Here is an 18,798-nt window from a genome sequence, read left to right on the forward strand (position 1 = left end):
GGAAGTTGTCCTTTTTCAAATGGCAATCATTATATAGATAGATATGCAGTGAAAGTACATCAGGTGGGAGGAGAGCCCAGAAAAGTTGCAGAACCAATAAAGGGAAGGCAGCTGCCCAGTATTCCTGAGGGGCACTTGAATGCAGGGAATACGTGTACCGAGTGTGCTAAGAGTGCACATTTTCAACAACAGAGACACTGCATTTACACTGAAATTAAAATAAGCACAAGAGGGACTTCCCTGGTGGTCCAGTGGTAAAGAATCCACCTTCCAATGCAGGGGACGTGGATTCAATCCCTGGTGGGGGAACTAAGATCCCACATGCCACGGGGCAACTAAGCTCGTGCACCACAACTACTGGCCCCAGGAGCCTCAACTAGAGCCCGCGTGCTGCAAACTGTAGAGCCCACGTGCCCTGAAGCCTGTGCGCCACAACTAGAGAGAGAAAAAAAACCCAAACACCACAATGAGAGAGAAGCCTGCGCACCGCAACTAAAGATCTTGCATGCCTCAACGAAGATCACTCATGCCACAGCTAAGACCCAGCGCAGCCAAAAATAAGTAAAATAAAATAAGCACAAGAAAACAAACAAGAGCAAAGCTTCCTAGAGAAACCTCTGTCTGATTAATTTTGCAATGAGCATATAAATTCACAATGAATCTTTAAACCAAATATCTCATGGTACATTTTAGTTAAACTGAAAACAAACAAGCCAATTGATTTTATTACCTAAATCATAGACATCTCTATGCTTCCAAAATGTTATCTTAGTTGGAAACTTTCTAAAGAGATCTGAAGAGAGCATAAGACTATAAAAACTGTCAAAAAAGTTTTATGGATTTTCTTAAAAACAGTATCTTCTCCACTTTAGCTAGAAATGGACAAGGAAGCAAGTCTCTTTCTGTGTACACTTCATCATTAGGAAATAAATTTCATGCCAATCCCACAAAACCCTTGCTAAGCATGAGTTAACATGAAGGATCAGATTATCAAATCACTCACACAAATGAGAGATCTTATTCAGTTTTAGCCTTTATTAATAATTTCGAGTAAATAGGCTTTTAAGAGTCATGAGTGATCAAGGGTGAGGTATAGGAATTTTTAGTGTGCCTTCCTACCTACAACAGATGCACCCTCTTGCCCAAGTAAAAGTTGAGGTCTCATGTTAGGAAAGTGTACATCTCGTCACAGTCAGGACCAGATTCAGTTACAAAATACCTCAATTTTCTTTTCAGATAGTTATACAGCTTATGTGACATTTTCCAGAGAGCCATGCTTAATTCACTCATAGATTCCAAGTGTGTTTGTCTTAAGTAATCTTAGATCATGGACATCTGACATTCAGTATATTTATAGAATATAAATCTGTATTTATATATATATAGCATATCTTTTAAAGATATTATATAGCATATCTTTTGTGCTACAGATAGACTCTTTTGCATTAGTTTGTTTGCCAAAAGGTCAGTTATTACTATGTTCATAAGGAGATTAGACCAGGATCACGTACCTGCCTTCTTTCTTCCTTGAATTTGCCCCCCTCAGCCTCAGGAATAAGAGCAAAATTGATTGCAAGCAGCTCCTCGACTCCTTTCTCCTTAGCATGCATTGAACTAATTTAGTTCTAATTAACAGCAAATCATTAACTTTCCCTGGTCACCCACTTGACTTGGACATTGGATAAGCCCATATAAGGGACTTCTTAGTAGGAATTTCAGGTACCAACAAGCAGCAGTGAATCACTGGGTATATTGGTGGTAAACTTCTAACATTAAGGAACCAGTTGCAAATACGGTAAGGTACAAAATATCCTTCCCTTCACTGTGAACTCCTCAAGAATCTGGTATTTAGGAGGAGCATAGTAAATATTTGTCAAATTAGATTTTTTAATGCAGAAACATCTCTGATTTTTGAAACAGAAAACTTCAATTTAGAGATTCAATTTAGCTTTCCTATATTCTAATTTAAACCTCTAAAAAGTTTTTAATCACATCATTTCAGAATACACAAGCTAAATTTGACAAGTTTCAGCACTATCAAGCTTTGTTTTTTAGCTCTAATAAAAAATATATAAATCCTTCTTGAGTAGCAGATAAAAATAAATAAATCTGGCAGAAAAAATAATGTTGTTTTCAAGCTTTCAAAACCATGTTACATAAATAAATAACAGTAGTAAAATATATACTCTGTAATAAAAAAATAGATATACCTAATAGGACTGTTTAATGGACTCCTACTGTCTTTTATTAAATAGTAAAATGTTAGCCACAATCAGTCAACTTGAAACCAGTAGGTTTAATTTATTAAAAAATAAATGTTACTATCATCATGTTTGTTAACTTTTTAAGCAAATCTGTATAAATTTCCTAAAAAATTCACTTTTTTTTTCACAATTTATCTGCTGCTTTGTAGAAACAAAAACACTAAAAAGGTTCATCAACACAAATGTCATTAAAAATGAATTTTAAAAAATTACCTTCTCAAACTAACCATTGAAAGTCAGAGCACCAATAAATAAAATGGGTAGTGTGAATTACTAGAATCAGAGGTTTCAAATTAACTTTGAGGTAAATTAATAGAAAATATTCCCACTAGTGTATGAGTTTTTTATAAATATAAATGAAAATAAATAATTTTATGCATAATGATGATTAATATCAATCTATTTTACTTTTGTCTTTATTAAATGTGATAAAATATCTATATTCTCATTGCAGTGGAACTCCTCACATTATGTGATAATTGAAGAATGAGTAAACGTTTTTAGAAAGAATTTATCATGCAAATTTGGGGGAGGAAAATGTCTTAAATAAAGATTTTTTCACAATTATTTTGTATTTGTTCACTTTTTTGCTTTGGGGTGATTTCCGGGGAAACCCAGATGAGAAACAGTAGACAATAAGTTCCTTATAGTCACTAATTTTGGTGTCAATGTGAAAATTCGCATTTTCCTTAATTGAGCTAATGTATTATTGTGAAACCTTGTAAATATTCAGAGTTGATTTTGTCTTCACCGATTTAGGAGTAACCATTAGAATGTCAAGATTGCAGAATTTATCTACAACAAAAAATTGTGATATTCATTATCTTAATACTGACTGTTATTTTCATTTGTATTTAGATATGTTCTAGATATGCTACTCTCAAATAATAGACCATTTTACTGCCCCTTTAATAATATTTATAGTATACTTTTATAATAAATGTATTTATATTTTATAATACGTAAAATATATTTATTTATTATGTTTATAATCTAATTATATTCTATATATGATCATATATGATGTATAAAATAATATATAGTTATAATATAATAAATATTTTATATAAAATTATATTTATTATATATAGTATAAAGTAATATTTAGAGGGCATTTTAATTTGTATAATAGTATTTATTTGTTTAGTAGTTTTATTTATATAACTATTTACCTATATGTGAAATGCTTCTATATAGTAACTTTTAACTTTTAAATATTGTGTATGTGCTGAGAGAAAGAATTCTTTATGTATTCAGCCATAATAAAACACAGCGCTTACCTTTTAAAAATTAGCAGAGGACTGTAAAATTTTCTTTAATATTTTTATACTGTGTTCAAAATGATTATACAGATTACTGTGAAGATGAACACGTTGACTTATGTTGTAGATATGTACTCTACTTTTTTTCAACTGTGTTTTGATATTAGAAGACCACAGAGATATAATATTTAACTTTAAGTTGACTCTGAGAAATTTTTCAGTCTATTGTTTAATATCACAGGACATTTTTGTGATGGAATGGCCTGATGATCCATGTATCCAATTACATTATAATTTGCATTTGGGAAATTCAAGTAGGCTTCTTTTATTTATAATTTGCTTAGCTTTGAAAATACGTTATTAAAGGTTATATTATTATTAATAAAAATAAATATGTTATTAAAAGTTTTAGAGGAGAATTATCTAAAAGAGAACAAAAATTGCATTCATAATGTAAGATGTCTGTGCTGAAAAAAGCAACGTATATTTGGATAGAAACCACAATACCTGATAAGTTGCTTGTTAAGTATAGTTCTAACATATATTTAAGTATAAAAATGTGCCAAGAACAATGGTTCTTTTATTTTTGAGGATGTATTTCTCTGGAATGCCAATTTTTTTGAAGTTTTAATAAATCACTTGAAAACGAAGTGATGAGGCATACATATATTAAACATGGCCATAATGAACACTTAAAATATTTATAAAGATATTTTGAAATTCCTTTTTGTTTACTCACCACTGTTTGGAAACCATTGACGTAAGGGACACCATTAGGGTTGACATACAAGCAAGTGGAATACATGACCACGTACCTAATCTATTTTAGATGTCCTCATGATTTAAAAAGTAATAATAATTCTGGAAATTCAATAGCTAGAAGTTTGTTTCTTAAATCTAAGCTTTTATACCAGACTAAAAGGAAACATACCTTAGTCAAATCACACTTGAAGTTTTCTGTGGAAGAAACTAGAAAGATAGAAAATTAGGATGCACATGTTTTCTGGATGGGGCTTAATAACTGTACTTAAGTTTTGGCTTTTATGGAAATATTAACCTGTAAAGTTGATAACACAGAATATTGTTTCACCACAAATTGTCCCTCCAACAGGCTGAAAGTTTATGTTATTTCCTTACAGTTATTCCTTTCTTCCCCATCATTAGTTACCTCCATTAACTGAGAATATAATCCTACCCCATTGCTGTTGGGTGTATCCACATGATTTGCTTTAGCCAATGGAATGTGGGGAGAAGAGACAAAGTGCTAGTACCAAGATCAACATTTAATAGGCATCACCTTTTCCCACTTGCCCCTGTAGTGATTCTGCCATCTGCTCTGAGAATGCTTGTGCTGGGAAGTCATTGGTCTAAGGAGAACAAAGACACTTGGAGGACACCTGAACCTAATCACCACCCCTGCTGCTCACCAATTCACGGGTAAGAGAGAAAACATTCATTTTTTTCATCATCAGCCAGTGAGACTTTGGGGTTGTTACTAATTGAATTCTAATCAATTTTTCCTACAACTCAATTAACCAGTCATAGTAATATATTATTCTATCTATATTTGAATATAGATATGCTAGAAAACCTAGTGTGTTGATATCGTTTTCTGTAAGGAAAATCTGAGTCATGGTCTATGCATTCCTCTGCTGTTTTTGCCTTCATACACCGAGAATTTACACATCTATGTTTGCAGTGTCATGTTGACCCCTTTCAAAGATTTACCAACCTATGCATACTTTTTCCTACCCTTCCATCTGGAAAACATTTCTTTTTTGTTTGCTATAAACTCTAACCTATACAGGGCTCTTCACAGTATGGTTCTAACCTATAATTCCATGCTAATCTTTGTTCTCTCCAGTACACGTAATGCAGGTCAGTGAAGAATACCCTAAGGTGTCCAAAATTTCTGACAGCTGTGCCTTTATTTATATGTTATTTTTCTACCTGGGAATCATTTCATGTTCTAGTTTTTGTATTCCCCATTCTTCATTCTTGCCCCAGAACCAAGATGCTGAAGATCTTGTATTGAACTAGTTGTAACAGGTTCTAACTGAAAAAGAAAATGCCAACTCAGAAAATAGTATATATAAAAAGGGAGCAGAAACTATTTTCCTCTTTTGCTTCCTTTTGTAAAGAAAAAATCAAAGAAAATGGAAGATGATTATTTGAAAGATGCCAAAAGTATAAAAAGATACTAAAAATTCTGGTTTATATAAAAAAAAGATACAAAGAAAAACATATCAAAGCAGACATCCTCAAAACTTCATTGATGGTGCAAGAGAAAATAGGTCACTCCTGTGTGCAGCCCAAAGCCAAGAAAGAAAACCATAACCCATTGTTGAGATGTTATTTTAAAGATCAAATACAAGCTATTATATTCTAGAAAATTCTAAAATTTTATTTTAATGTCTGTCATTTTACATTTGTTTATTTTTCTTTATATTAATGGTCATTATTCAGAACAAATTGGTTTTAATATTCATGTTTAAGATTGAGAATAGAGGGGCTTCCCTGGTGGTGCAGTTGTTAAGAATCCACCTGCCAATGCAGGGGACATGGGTTCGTGCCCTGGTCCAGGAAGATCCCCCATGCCATGGAACAACAAAGCCCATGCGCCACAACTACTGAGCCTGTGCCCTAGAGCCCGCAAGCCACAACTACTGGGCCTGCATGCCACAACTACTGAAGCCCACGTGCTTAGAGCCCATGCTCCACAACAAGAGAAGCCACTGCAGTGAGAAGCCTGCGCACTGCAATGAAGAGTAACCCCTGCTTGTCACAACTAGAGAGAGCCCACATGGAGCAACAAGCCCCAATGCAGCCAAAAATAAATAAATAAATAAATTTATTTTTAAAAAAAGATTGAGAATAGAAAAAAATTAGCTAAGGAATACCTGCTCATTAAGAGTGATATATTTCATGAATTTTGCACATTTGTTGTGGTTATGACAATAAAAGTAGACTAGTAGAGTTTTGCACATAATGAAAATTATATATTTGTTTTATAATGTTCTTTATGCAGATAAGAGAATATATCTGCACAAATGACTTTTTTACTGGTGTTGAAAAAGATATATTTGCCTCATTCTAGAATTTAAATAATACAAACTATATAATCACTACTTATATTGAAACAAATGCTCTTTCAATTTTCCTTTCTTAATCCTTATCTTTATCTATACATATAATTTTTAAGTTTATAAATTAAGTATGTATGAAAAAATTGTAACTTTTTTAAAAAATGCGTTTTAATCTTACATTAGACTGTAGTGAAGAGAGCAATTTAAAAAAATTCTAAAACTTTTATTTTTGGTAAACTAAAGAAACATAATATTCTGTGCAAGAGGACTTGAAGTTTATATGATGAGATTCTATTAAAATAAACTCAAAGAAAGATAAAGGTTGACCTCAAGAAAACTTGACAGGATTATATGGAGGAACACATATCATTCTGATATTTTATAGGATAAAAGCTTCAATAAAACAAGAGATGTTATTTAAAAATATATTCATAGAAAAAATCATATATTTCAGAAATTGAGAAAAATTGTTTGGTATTGTACAATTTTCAAAAGCCAATGTATTTTAGAAACTGATTACATTTCTCAGTTTAGTAACCTTAACAAAACACATGGTAATAGACCCCAAAATCAGTCTAACCATATTCACATTAAGTCCACAGGTAAATTAAAATTGCCAACAGTTTTGAGCACTTGCTAAATCCTAGGAGCTATGGTAAGGTTATTATAGGATAGCATCACTTAGTCATCACAATGATCCTATTAAAAGATATTATAATTGTTTTCCTAAGGAAACTGAAGTTTAGGTCATCACTTACCTACAGTCTCAAAGTGATGGGCCTGGAATTTAAAACCACATCTATTTAGGTCCACGTTAAGAATTTATATTTTACCATTTGCTTATTTACACTCTATTATTCTTTCATTCTATTAAAGTGAACTCAGAGAAATATTCCTTGAGCCATGTCTATGTTCCAGGAACAGTTCTGGGTGATATAACAGTGAACAAAGCAGAAAAACACTTGGCCTTCTCAGTAAAACATGTCAGAAAAAGCTAAAGAGAAAACTAAAATGGGGAAGAAGGAAAGGAATTATGGGGTTGGGGGATTTGTAGTTTTAGAGGGTGGCTAGTAAAGTCCTAACTGAAAAGAAATGGATGCATAAAGCCTGGAGATGGCTGGGGAAGAGGTCCTGTGAGTATTCCAGGGAGAGTATTCCAGGCAGGCGGGAAGAGTGCGTTAAAGCTTTGAGCATGGCTAGTGTGTTCAAGGAACAGAAAGAGGATGGTGCGGTTGGAGCACAGGAAACAAGAGAGGAGCAATAGGAGACATGTTCAGAGAAATAATTAGGGGCCAACCATGTACATCCCCCTCGTTGCTGATGTTATATCTGTTTTACTCAGAATGATTTACGGAGCATTGGAGAATTTTAAGCAGAGAACTGACATGAACTGGCTTCCATTTATAATACTAGGATCATTGCAGCTGAAGTGTTGAGAATAAACTGAAGGGGAGCACATACAAACGGAGGGAGACTAAACATAGTGTTCAAGTTCAAGTAAAGCAGCTAGGGAAGTATTGAAATATCAAAGGGGATAGAAATGATTTGCATTAGGTTTAAGGACATGAAGAGAACTGGAGAAATTTTTATTAAATATTTAGAACATAAAGATCAACAGCATATTGTGATGGGTTACATATGAAGCATCAAAGAGGAGAGGCGAGTGTCAAGGATGTACTTGACTTCTAGGTTTCTGTTTGGGAAGTAAAAACGAAATGCAAAAGGAGAAAGCTGGTTCTTTGCATTATCCATTTCCTTTTACATAAATACTCAGTGCCCTGTGGGTACTGAGTATCTTTATGTAGTTCTCAAAGACCATTAAGCAATTTAACAAACCTAATTAAGCAAAATGTTCTCTGTACTGAAATGACTAAATGCATCACATTAATGGTCATAAACTCAAATGCCTGGCCCCACCAGGAAGTAGCATAAAGGAGTGAAAGGGCAGGAGTAACAGTGAACAGGACAGCATATGCTTTCTCAAGAAGGGCAGCTGCCACTGAGCTTTGGGTCATTGTTGCTTTGGGTGCTTGCGGCTCCTTCATTTTTCATATGAAATCTCCCTGTTTTTAATTATTAGAAATTGTTCAGTTTCATTAAAACAGTGTGAAGGCTGAGTGCACAACATTTGGTATGAGAATTATTTGTCATAATCTCAGTTTTACCTACAAAGATATAAGTAAAAATATAAGCATTTTTACTACAATAACAAAGTGATAGAACTTGGGATGTGACTCCTAAAATCTCTAGGGCACAGAATAAACATTAAAATATACAGTGATATACAGCAAGCAGTAAATACGTCAATAGAATAAAGAACAAGCAGAGCTTCCAGAAAAGGTGCCAAAGTAAATATGAGAGTCATCTTGATGTCTCATCTTATGACTCAAACTACAGACATTGCTGTGATTACACACATTCTTGGGTCAGAAGAGAAAGAGAACAAGCTGGTTTCACAACATCCTGTGACAATAGCCTGCTTTCTAGTGTATCTTTCCCTTAGATCTCTGGGAATAAATTTCACACAACTCTGTTGTGTGCATGTGCCTGAAGCAAGGCTCAAAAAATAACAATCTCACTGTATTCTTTCACTGGAGAAAAATCAGAAAGAGAAATGTAGAGATAGAAGACCCAGAGGCAAGGGTGTCCGAATGACAAAAGACATAGTACATTTATTTTTTTTCTTTATTTTTCTTTCTTTTCTTTTCTTTTTTTTAACATCCTTATTGGAGTGTAATTGCTTTACAATGGTGTGTTAGTTTCTGCTTTATAACAAAGTGAATCAGCTATACATATACATATATCCCCATATCTCTTCCCTCTTACATTTCCCTCCCTCCCACCCTCTCTATCCCACCCCTCTAGGTGGTCACAAGGCACCAAGCTGATCTCCCTGTGCTATGCGGCTGCTTCCCACTAGCTATCTATTTTACATTTGGTAGTGTATGTATGTCCATGCCACTCTCTCACTTTGTCCCAGCTTACCCTTCCCCCTCCTCATATCCTCAAGTCCATTTTCTAATAGGTCTGCATCTTTATTCCCGTCTTGCCCTTAGGTTCTTCGTGACCATTTTTGTTTGTTTGTTTTTTAGATTCCATATATATGTGTTAGCACACGATATTTGTTTTTCTCTTTCTGACTTACTTCACTCTGTATGACAGATTCTAGGTCCATCCACCTCACTACAAATAACTCAATTTTCTTTCTTTTTATGGCTGAGTAATAATATTCCATTGTATATATGTACCACATCTTCTTTATCCATTCATCTGTTGATGGACACTTAGGTTGCTTCCATGTCCTGGCTATTGTAAATAGAGCTGCAATGAACATTGTGGTACATGACTCTTTTTGAATTATGGTTTTCTCAGGGTATATGCCCAGTAGTGGGATTGCTGGGTCATATAGTAGTTCTATTTTTAGTTTTTTAAGGAACCTCCATACTGTTCTCCATAGTGGCTGTATCAATTTATATTCCCACCAACGGTGCAGGAGGGTTCCCTTTTCTCCACATCCTCTCCAGGATTTATTGTTTGTAGAGTTTTTGATGATGGCCATTCTGACTGGTGTGAGATGATATCTCATTGTAGTTTTGATTTGCATTTCTCTAATGATTAATGATGTTGAGCATACTTTCATGTGTTTTTTAGCAATCTATATATCTTCTTTGGAGAAAAGTCTATTTGGGTCTTCTGCCCTTTTTTGGATTGGGTTTTTTGTTTTTTTGATATTGACCTGCATGAGCTGCTTGTAAATTTTGGAGATTAATCCTTTGTCAGTTGCTTCATTTGCAAATATTTTCTTCCATTCTGAGGGTTGTCTTTTGGTCTTGTTTATGGTTTCCTTTGCTGTGAAAAAGCTTTTAAGTTTCATTAGGTCCCATTTGTTTATTTTTATTTCCACCATTTCTCTAGGAGGTGGGTCAAAAAGGATCTTGCTGTGATTTAGGTCATAGAGTGTTCTGCCTGTGCTTTCCTCTAAGAGTTTGATAGTGTCTGGTCTTACATTTAGGTCTTTAATCCATTTTGAGTTTATTTTTGTGTATGGTGTTAGGGAGTGTTCTAATTTCATTCTTTTACATGTCGCTGTCTAGTTTTCCCAGCACCACTTATTGAAGAGGCTGTCTTTTCTCCACTGTATATTCTTACCCCCTTTATGAAAGATAAGGTGACCATATGTGTGTGGGTTTGTCTGTGGGCTTTCTATCCTGTTCCATTGATCTATATTTCTGTTTTTGTGCCAGTACCATACTGTCTTGATTACTGTAGCTTTGCAGTATAGTCTTAAGTCCAGGAGCCTGATTCCTCCAGCTCCATTTTTCTTTCTCAAGATTACTTTGGCTATTCGGGGTCTCTTGTGTTTCTATACAAATTGTGAAATTTTTTGTTCTAGTTCTGTGAAAAATGCCAGTGGTAGTTTGATAGGGATTGCATTGAATCTGTAGACTGTTTTGGGTAATAGAGTCATTTTCACAATGTTGATTCTTCCAATCCAAGAACATGGTATATCTCTCCATTTGTTTGTATCATCTTTAATTTCTTTCATTAGTGTCTTATAATTTTCTGCATACACATCTTTTGTCTCCTTAGGTAGGTTTATTCCTAGATATTTTATTTTTTTGTTGCAATTGTAAATGGGAGTGTTTTCTTAATTTCACTTTCAGAGTTTTCATCATTACCGTATAGGAATGCAAGAGATTTCTGTGCATTAATTTTGTATCCTGCTATTTTACCAAATTCATTGATTATCTCTAGTAATTTTCTGGCAGCATCTTTAGGATTCTCTGTGTATAGTATCATGTCATCTCCAAACAGTGGTAGCTTTACTTCTTCTTTTCCGATTTGGATTCCTTTTATTTCTTTTTCTTCTCTGATTGCTGTGGCTAAAACTTCCAAAACTATGTTGAATAATAGTGGTGAGAGTGGGCAACCTTGTCTTGTTCCTGATCTTAGTGGAAATGGTTTCAGCTTTTCACCATTGAGGACGATGTTGGCTGTGGCTTTGTAAGACATAGTACATTTATTTTAAGGACATTCCAGTGACATAAGCAATATAATATATTTATTATATTTAATTCAGGATAAAATACATTTTTTAAATACTACGATTTTCCAGGTGTTTTACCTACATTACTTTGTTTAATCATTGCAGCAACCAATACAGTGTTATTATTCATACTTTTTGTGTAAAGAAATTGCTCTTGAAAGAGAGTACTTAATGTACCAAAGAACACACAGCTGGTAACGAAGATTTCAGAAAGAAATGTAGTTATATCTAGCTCCTTCAATACAACACCATGCCACTGAAGACAGGAAAGGAAAACACTTCCCTAGCCAAGTTTCATGGTCTCCGAAAAGTATGGTGGAAAGGAGAGGCAAACATTAATTTCTACTCTGTTATTGACTCTGCCAGTCTTCTTGTCTGTCTTGTTGTGAAGATAAATATGAGGTTGTTATAAAGGATCATCCAGGAATTTAGATAAAGTCCCTCCAGCTCCCATAATACATAGCAGCCTTTGGCTTTTTAAATATATATATATATCAATTAATGGTAAGTCCTTTAAAATTGTTACATTATTTTATTTCAAAGTAATATATAAAATATGTATCACATTATATAAAAGATTAAAAAATTTCAACTACTAAGAAATGCATACAATGAAAATTCTGTACTCTTAGCTTTGGAATCTGACCTTCTCCCAGAGGTAACTATGCTTAATAGTTGCTTATATGAGCTTCTAGAAAAAAAAAAAAAAAAAAAAAATATATATATATATATATACATACATATATATATAAAAAGTAGGTGTGCATATGCAGATATACATATATAACCCTCTATATATAAATATAGATATAGATACTTCATTTGTACATATGTACATACACACATGAAAATATAAATTTAGTGACGACTAAAATAATTACCAAGTAACACAATTTTGCCTAAGTTTAAGCTTATTATTATTTCACAAATGAGCAATGTGTCAAATACTCTTCATTGTGATTTCAAATATATCTAAACAAAACATAAGATTAAAAATATATCTACAAGAAGCATAGCAAACTTTTTTGATTAAAAAAAGAAAATTAAAACTTCCTGCCTCAGCACCAACAACGTAATTGGGAATTTTCTGCAATATCCTTGCTATCTTATAAGTAGAAAAGAAAATATTTATGTACATCTGTGCCACAGAGTTTTCAATAAAAATAAAAGTGAAGTAGTCAGTATTCAGTATGATCGTGTAGTATTTTCTATCCTTAATGGAATTTAATCTGCTTGGCACACTCATTTTGGATTTTTTTCATCTCTGTGTGATCTTGTACTGACTTTAAGAGAGCTTCCATGAAATACTGGTGATGTTGTGCCATAGAGTATATAAAAAAGACCTTTCTAAGATATAGAGTATTAATACCCGAGAAACCAAAAATGTTTTTTATTGGTATTGGACTACTAGCATGTGATTATACTAAAAGTTCCTCTAGAGCTTTATTTTTTTTAATAGGTTACTATTTTTTCATCCATTCAACAATAATTTTTGAGACTTTAGGTCGTTTATTTGAAAAGGAAAAAAATGTTCCTTTTTTTTTTTTTCCAGTTTGAAGCCTAAGATGTCAAACTAAAGCTTCTGAAAATTAAAAACAAAACAAAATGAAAAATCATCTCTGGGCATTGACCTATATGTGGATGTTCTATAAGCTGTTTACAGCTTGGTCATTAGAAATCCTCATGTTGCTTTGGCTGTTAGAAGTTTGGAATTAGTCATATTTTTGTGCTTGAAGTAATTTCACTGAAAAAAATAATCTGTTTTATGTTGATCCAAGTAATAATGCCTAGGATTTTAGAACTTTTGTCTGGTTCTCTTTTTAAAAGCATCTGTCATTTAATTAAGAGTTTGTCTTAATACTGTCATTAGGAAATTAATGCTAGATTGCTAACCCCCATGATCAACAGGAAAAAAAAAAAACACTGCAAGTCTTTCATGTCTTATCTCATAGCTGACCCCACTGAATGGAAGTGGAGAGAAATCACCAGTAATGATCATTCCCTTACAGGGAAAAATTCAGTGTTTTCATATATGGTCTTCCATCTACCTGGGAAGCTTTTACTCTCTCCTTTGCCAAGCTAATGCTTTTCAGGCATGCACCTCTTTAAACTTTACTTCCCCAAAGAGTTAGATAATGTCAGTACTCTATCCCATCTACCTAAATCCTTCCCGTCTCACTAATGCTGAAGTGCAAATCTCTACTGAATAGATCCATGTGTCTATTCTAAGTTTCTAACATCACATACCTCAGTATCTCATGCTCTTACTCCACACCAGTCGCACTGGTCTCCTTGCTGATTCTCAAACATGCCAGGCATTCTCTTTTCTCAGGGTTATGTCATTGCTGCTCCATCCCCTGCTATGCTCTGCACCAGTTGCCAGGAGGCTGGCTCCCTGTCTCATTCAAGCCTTTGCTCATGTCATTTTCTCACTCTTGTCTTCTCTGGCTATTTATTTAAAACTGACTCCCCTGATCATGCACCAAACTCTTTTCCTTATTTATTTTCCTCCATAGCACCCATCATCCTCTGATATACCATACTATATACTCTAGATTATAAACTTCAACAAAGCAGATATTTTTGTCTGTTTCATTGACTGCTATATCTCCCCCATATTGGAATAATGCCTGGCTTGTTTTAGGTACTCAATAAGAATTTTCTAGTAAACACACGAATGGAAAATATTTATGTTAAGGACATTTAATCTGGGATCTATGCAGGTCCATAGATTAGCTTCATGAGTTCAATGAAACTCTTGAAACTGATTACAAAATATTCATAGGTCTTCCTGTATGTATTCTAAAAAGTATGTGGCTAGCTATCATCATTCTGAGGCTTAACATAATGTACCTTTCAATGCTTAACACATAGGAAGTACTCAAAATTATAGTTAATATTAGTACTATATTGAATGGCAAGTACCTGTTCATGCTTTTTTTTTTTTTGGACTAGAATACAAAGTGCTCAGATAACTTTGAACTCATGTTTTCTAACATAATCTTTGAACTCATATTCTCATATTTGAAAATATCTTTGATCTCATATTACCAAGCATGAAGCAAGCTAACCTTGCTTAATAAATATTTGATGAACTGAACAATTCATATAAAAAGTCCACAAAGAAAAAATGAGAACTAGTTCAAGTTGGTAGATTGAGTGAGTAGCACTCAATGGTATCTCCTTCCCAAGACCCCATTAAAATAAGATTAATACAATAAAATATATAAGAAAATTCACCAAAAAAAATGAACAAGATGTGAACATCATTGCACATAATTTTATTAACATTTTGGAAGGTGAAGAGTGAATGAAAAAGCAGTTACTGTTGGAGAGCTTTCAGAAAATTTGACTTTCTAACCTCTAGAAAGCTAAAGAATGCCCAGGATGCCTGGGAATACAAAAAGGCAGGTAGCAGTAAGGAGAGAAATGAAATCTGAATATTATTTGAAAAGTTATAGCTGAATAGTCAATCTCATCACTCTTCCACACATATACTCCACACTCCACCCTATATCCATTCCACAAAAGTAAATTCAGGGTTACTTCAACACTAGAAAATAAGCCAAGAAAGAAAATATGCAATAGAAGAAATTATGGCTGCAGTCTAGGAAATCAAAAGATGTTGATAGAAGAGAGATGTCAGAAAGATGGCAGAATAGAATGCTACAGACCTTCCTTCCCCCACAAAGACACTGAGGTAACAGTATATAAGACCAGAACCCTAGAGAGTGGTTGACAAGCTATAGCACTTAGGTATACGTAAAATCAAGAAGGAATTCCAGCAAAACAGGTTTGAAAATTCATGGAGTTTTAAATACTCATTTGTGTCTGTCCACCTACACAGTATAATGCATGCAACCAGAGGAAACATACCATACTTGGGCTCTCCCATTGGATGGAAACAAGAGTGCATCCAACATTCTAGCTTGTTGGGAGCCTGCCTGATGGAATGGCTTTTATCTTGCCTGTTTTGGAGCACTTAGGGAATAGTGGCAGAATTTGGAAGCCACTAAAAATAGGCAAGCACCACTGCATGTAAGAGCTGCAGTTCCACAGACAGATTCCAAGGGGAACAAGAGATCAGAAAATATTTGAGAGGTCCTAAAACCTTTAGCAAGGCTGACTGGCAAAGGTTTTTCACTTCATAAAGCAAGTATGCAAAGACTACAGAGGAGGTTGTCTTCTTCAAATGCCCATATCCCAGAAAAAGATTAAAAGGCATATAAAGAAATAGTAAAATATGGCCCAATCAAGGGAAAAATATAAAATTATGGAAACCAAACCTAAAAAAATACAGATCTATGAGCTACCTAACAAATAATTTAATAGTAACTGTCATAAGAATATTTAACAAACTTAAAGAGACTACAGATAAACAAATAATTGAAACCAGGAAAGCAATGCATGAACAAAATGAGAATACCAACCAAAAGAAACTATGAAAAGAATCAAACAGAAATTCTGGAGTTGAAAAAAACTAAAAATTTCACTGAAGGGTTTCAATAGCAGACATGTTCAGGCAGAATAAAGAATGATCACACTTGAACAAAAGTCATCTGAAGTCATTAAATCAGAAGAGGAAAAAGAAAATAGAATTAAGAAATAAGAAGAAAATCTAAGAGACTTATAAGATACCATCAAGTGGACTAAAATACACATTATGGAAATCCCAGAAGGAGAAGAGACCAAAAGGGACAGAAAGCTTCTCTGAAAAAGTAATGGCTAGTGGCTGATTCACTTTGTTATAAAGCAGGAACCAACACACCATTGTAGAGCAATTATACTCCAATAAAGATGTTAAAAAAAATAAATAAAAAATAATGGCTGACAACTTCCAAAATCTGATGAAAGAAATAGACATATAATTTCAAGAAGCTCAAAGACTCCATTTGGGATAAATCCAAATAGAACCACAGTGATACACATTCATTATAGTAAAACTACCAAAAGTCACAAAGAATCGTGAAAGCAGAAAGAAAAAAGTAACTCATCACATAAAAGTAAAACTTCCATAAGCTTATCAGCAGATTTCTCAGAATAAACTTTATAGGCCAAAACAGATTGGGGTAACACACTTAGATGCTGAAAGAATAAAATTGTCAACAAAGAATATTATACTATATCCAGAAAAAATGTTCTTCAAAAATGAGCAACAAATTAAAATTTTCCTAGGTAAGCAAAAAGTTAGGCAGTTGATTGCCACAGGCTAACTCCACATGAAACACTAAAGGGAACCCCTTTAAGATGAAACAAAGGGATGCTAGACAGCAACATAAAGCCAAATGGAAATATAAAGTTCTACAGTAAAGGTAATACATGGACTGACATAGTAACCTGTGTTACTGTAACTTTGGTGCCTAGAATTTAAGTGACAAAAATATTTTTTAAACTATAAATCTATCTTAATGGGTACACAATATATTAAAACATTACAACTGATGACACAGATGGAAAATGAATTATAAGATAATATTATCAACAATTGTACACCAAAATAGTTGATATCCTAAAAGAAGTGCATAAATTTCTAGCAACACACACTTAGCAAGACTGAATTATGAAGAAATAGAAAATCTGAACAAACCAGTAACTAGTAAGTAGTTTCAATCAATAATCAAAAGCCACCCCTGCCCCCAAAAATAAAAGCCCAGGATCAGATGGCTTCACTATAAAAATTAACCAAACATTTGAAGAATTAGCACGAGTACTCTTGAAACTCTTCCCAAAAATTGAAGAGAAAGAAACAAGTCCTCATTTTATAAGAACACCATTACTCTGATACCGAAGCCAGATAAAGACAATACAAGAAAACTACAAACCAATATTCCTAATGGATATTTATGTAAAAATCTTAACAGAATACTGGCAAACTGAATTCAGCAGCATGTTAAAAGAATTATACTACATGACAAAATGAGATTTATTCCTGGAATGTGAGTACGGCTCAACATATGAAGTAAAAATGAAAATCAATCAGGGTAATACAGAACATAACAGAATGGACAAAAACCACATAATTATCTCAATTGATGAAGAAAAAAAGCATTTGACAAGATTCAAGAACTTTTCATGATAAGAACACTTAACAAACTAGGAATAGAAGAAAACTACCTCAACATAATAAAATCCATCTATGAAAAGCCCACAGCTAACATCATAGTCAATGGTGAAAGAATGAAAACTGCAAATATGTATTATTTAGCCATAAAAAAAAGAAAATCCTACCATTTGCAACAACATGGATGAACTTTGAGGGCATTATACAAACTGAAATAAATCCGACTGAGAAAGACAAATATTATATGACCTCAATTATACCTGGAACCTAAAAAACCCTAACGCATAGAAACAGAGAGTAAATTCTTATTGCCAAGGGCAAAGGGTGAAGGTGGTCAAAGAGTACCAACTTCCAGTTACAAGATGAATAAGTTCTGGGGATGCAATGTAAGGCATAGTGACTATAGATAACAATACTGTATTTTGTACTTGAAAATTGTTAGGATAGTAGATATTAAAAGTTTTTACCAGACACAGAAAAAAGTAATTACGTGAGGTGATAGATTTGTTAACTACCCTCACCGTGGCAATCATTTCACAGTATATATGTCTGTCAAATCACTGCGTAGTATACCTTAAACTTACACAATGTGATATGTCAATTTATCTCAATAAAGCTTGAAAAAAATAAAATTAATACAATAAAAATAGCATTTTGGTTATATAAATTAGAAGAATTGTATTCAAAACAGGCTAAAGAGTTTACTTCCCCTGAGTGGGATTAAATAAGAATGGCAAATGGAGCCAGAGGAAGGCAGAGCAGAAGGGTCTTAGATTTCACAGAAGTTCTTATGGATACAATTTAACTCATTAGTATGTGCATGAAATATATTGATAGGACATATAAATTATTTTAGGGTAAAAACAGCTGGGTTTTTGCTGGAATACTTGCAGTATAAAATGGGATATGGGAGAGAGCAATTCTATAGTGTAAATATTCTATTCTTAGTTAAGAGATTTAAAAGACAGCAGGTATCAACCTATTTTGACACGTGACAGATTTACATGAGTTTCTCCTTTAAAAAAAAAAATCACTACTCTAAAGGGGAGTGGCTGAGGATGGATTGAGGAGATAAGGA

The sequence above is a fragment of the Pseudorca crassidens genome, chromosome 13 (genome assembly GCF_039906515.1).
Source record: "Pseudorca crassidens isolate mPseCra1 chromosome 13, mPseCra1.hap1, whole genome shotgun sequence".
Classification (NCBI taxonomy): domain Eukaryota; kingdom Metazoa; phylum Chordata; class Mammalia; order Artiodactyla; family Delphinidae; genus Pseudorca; species Pseudorca crassidens.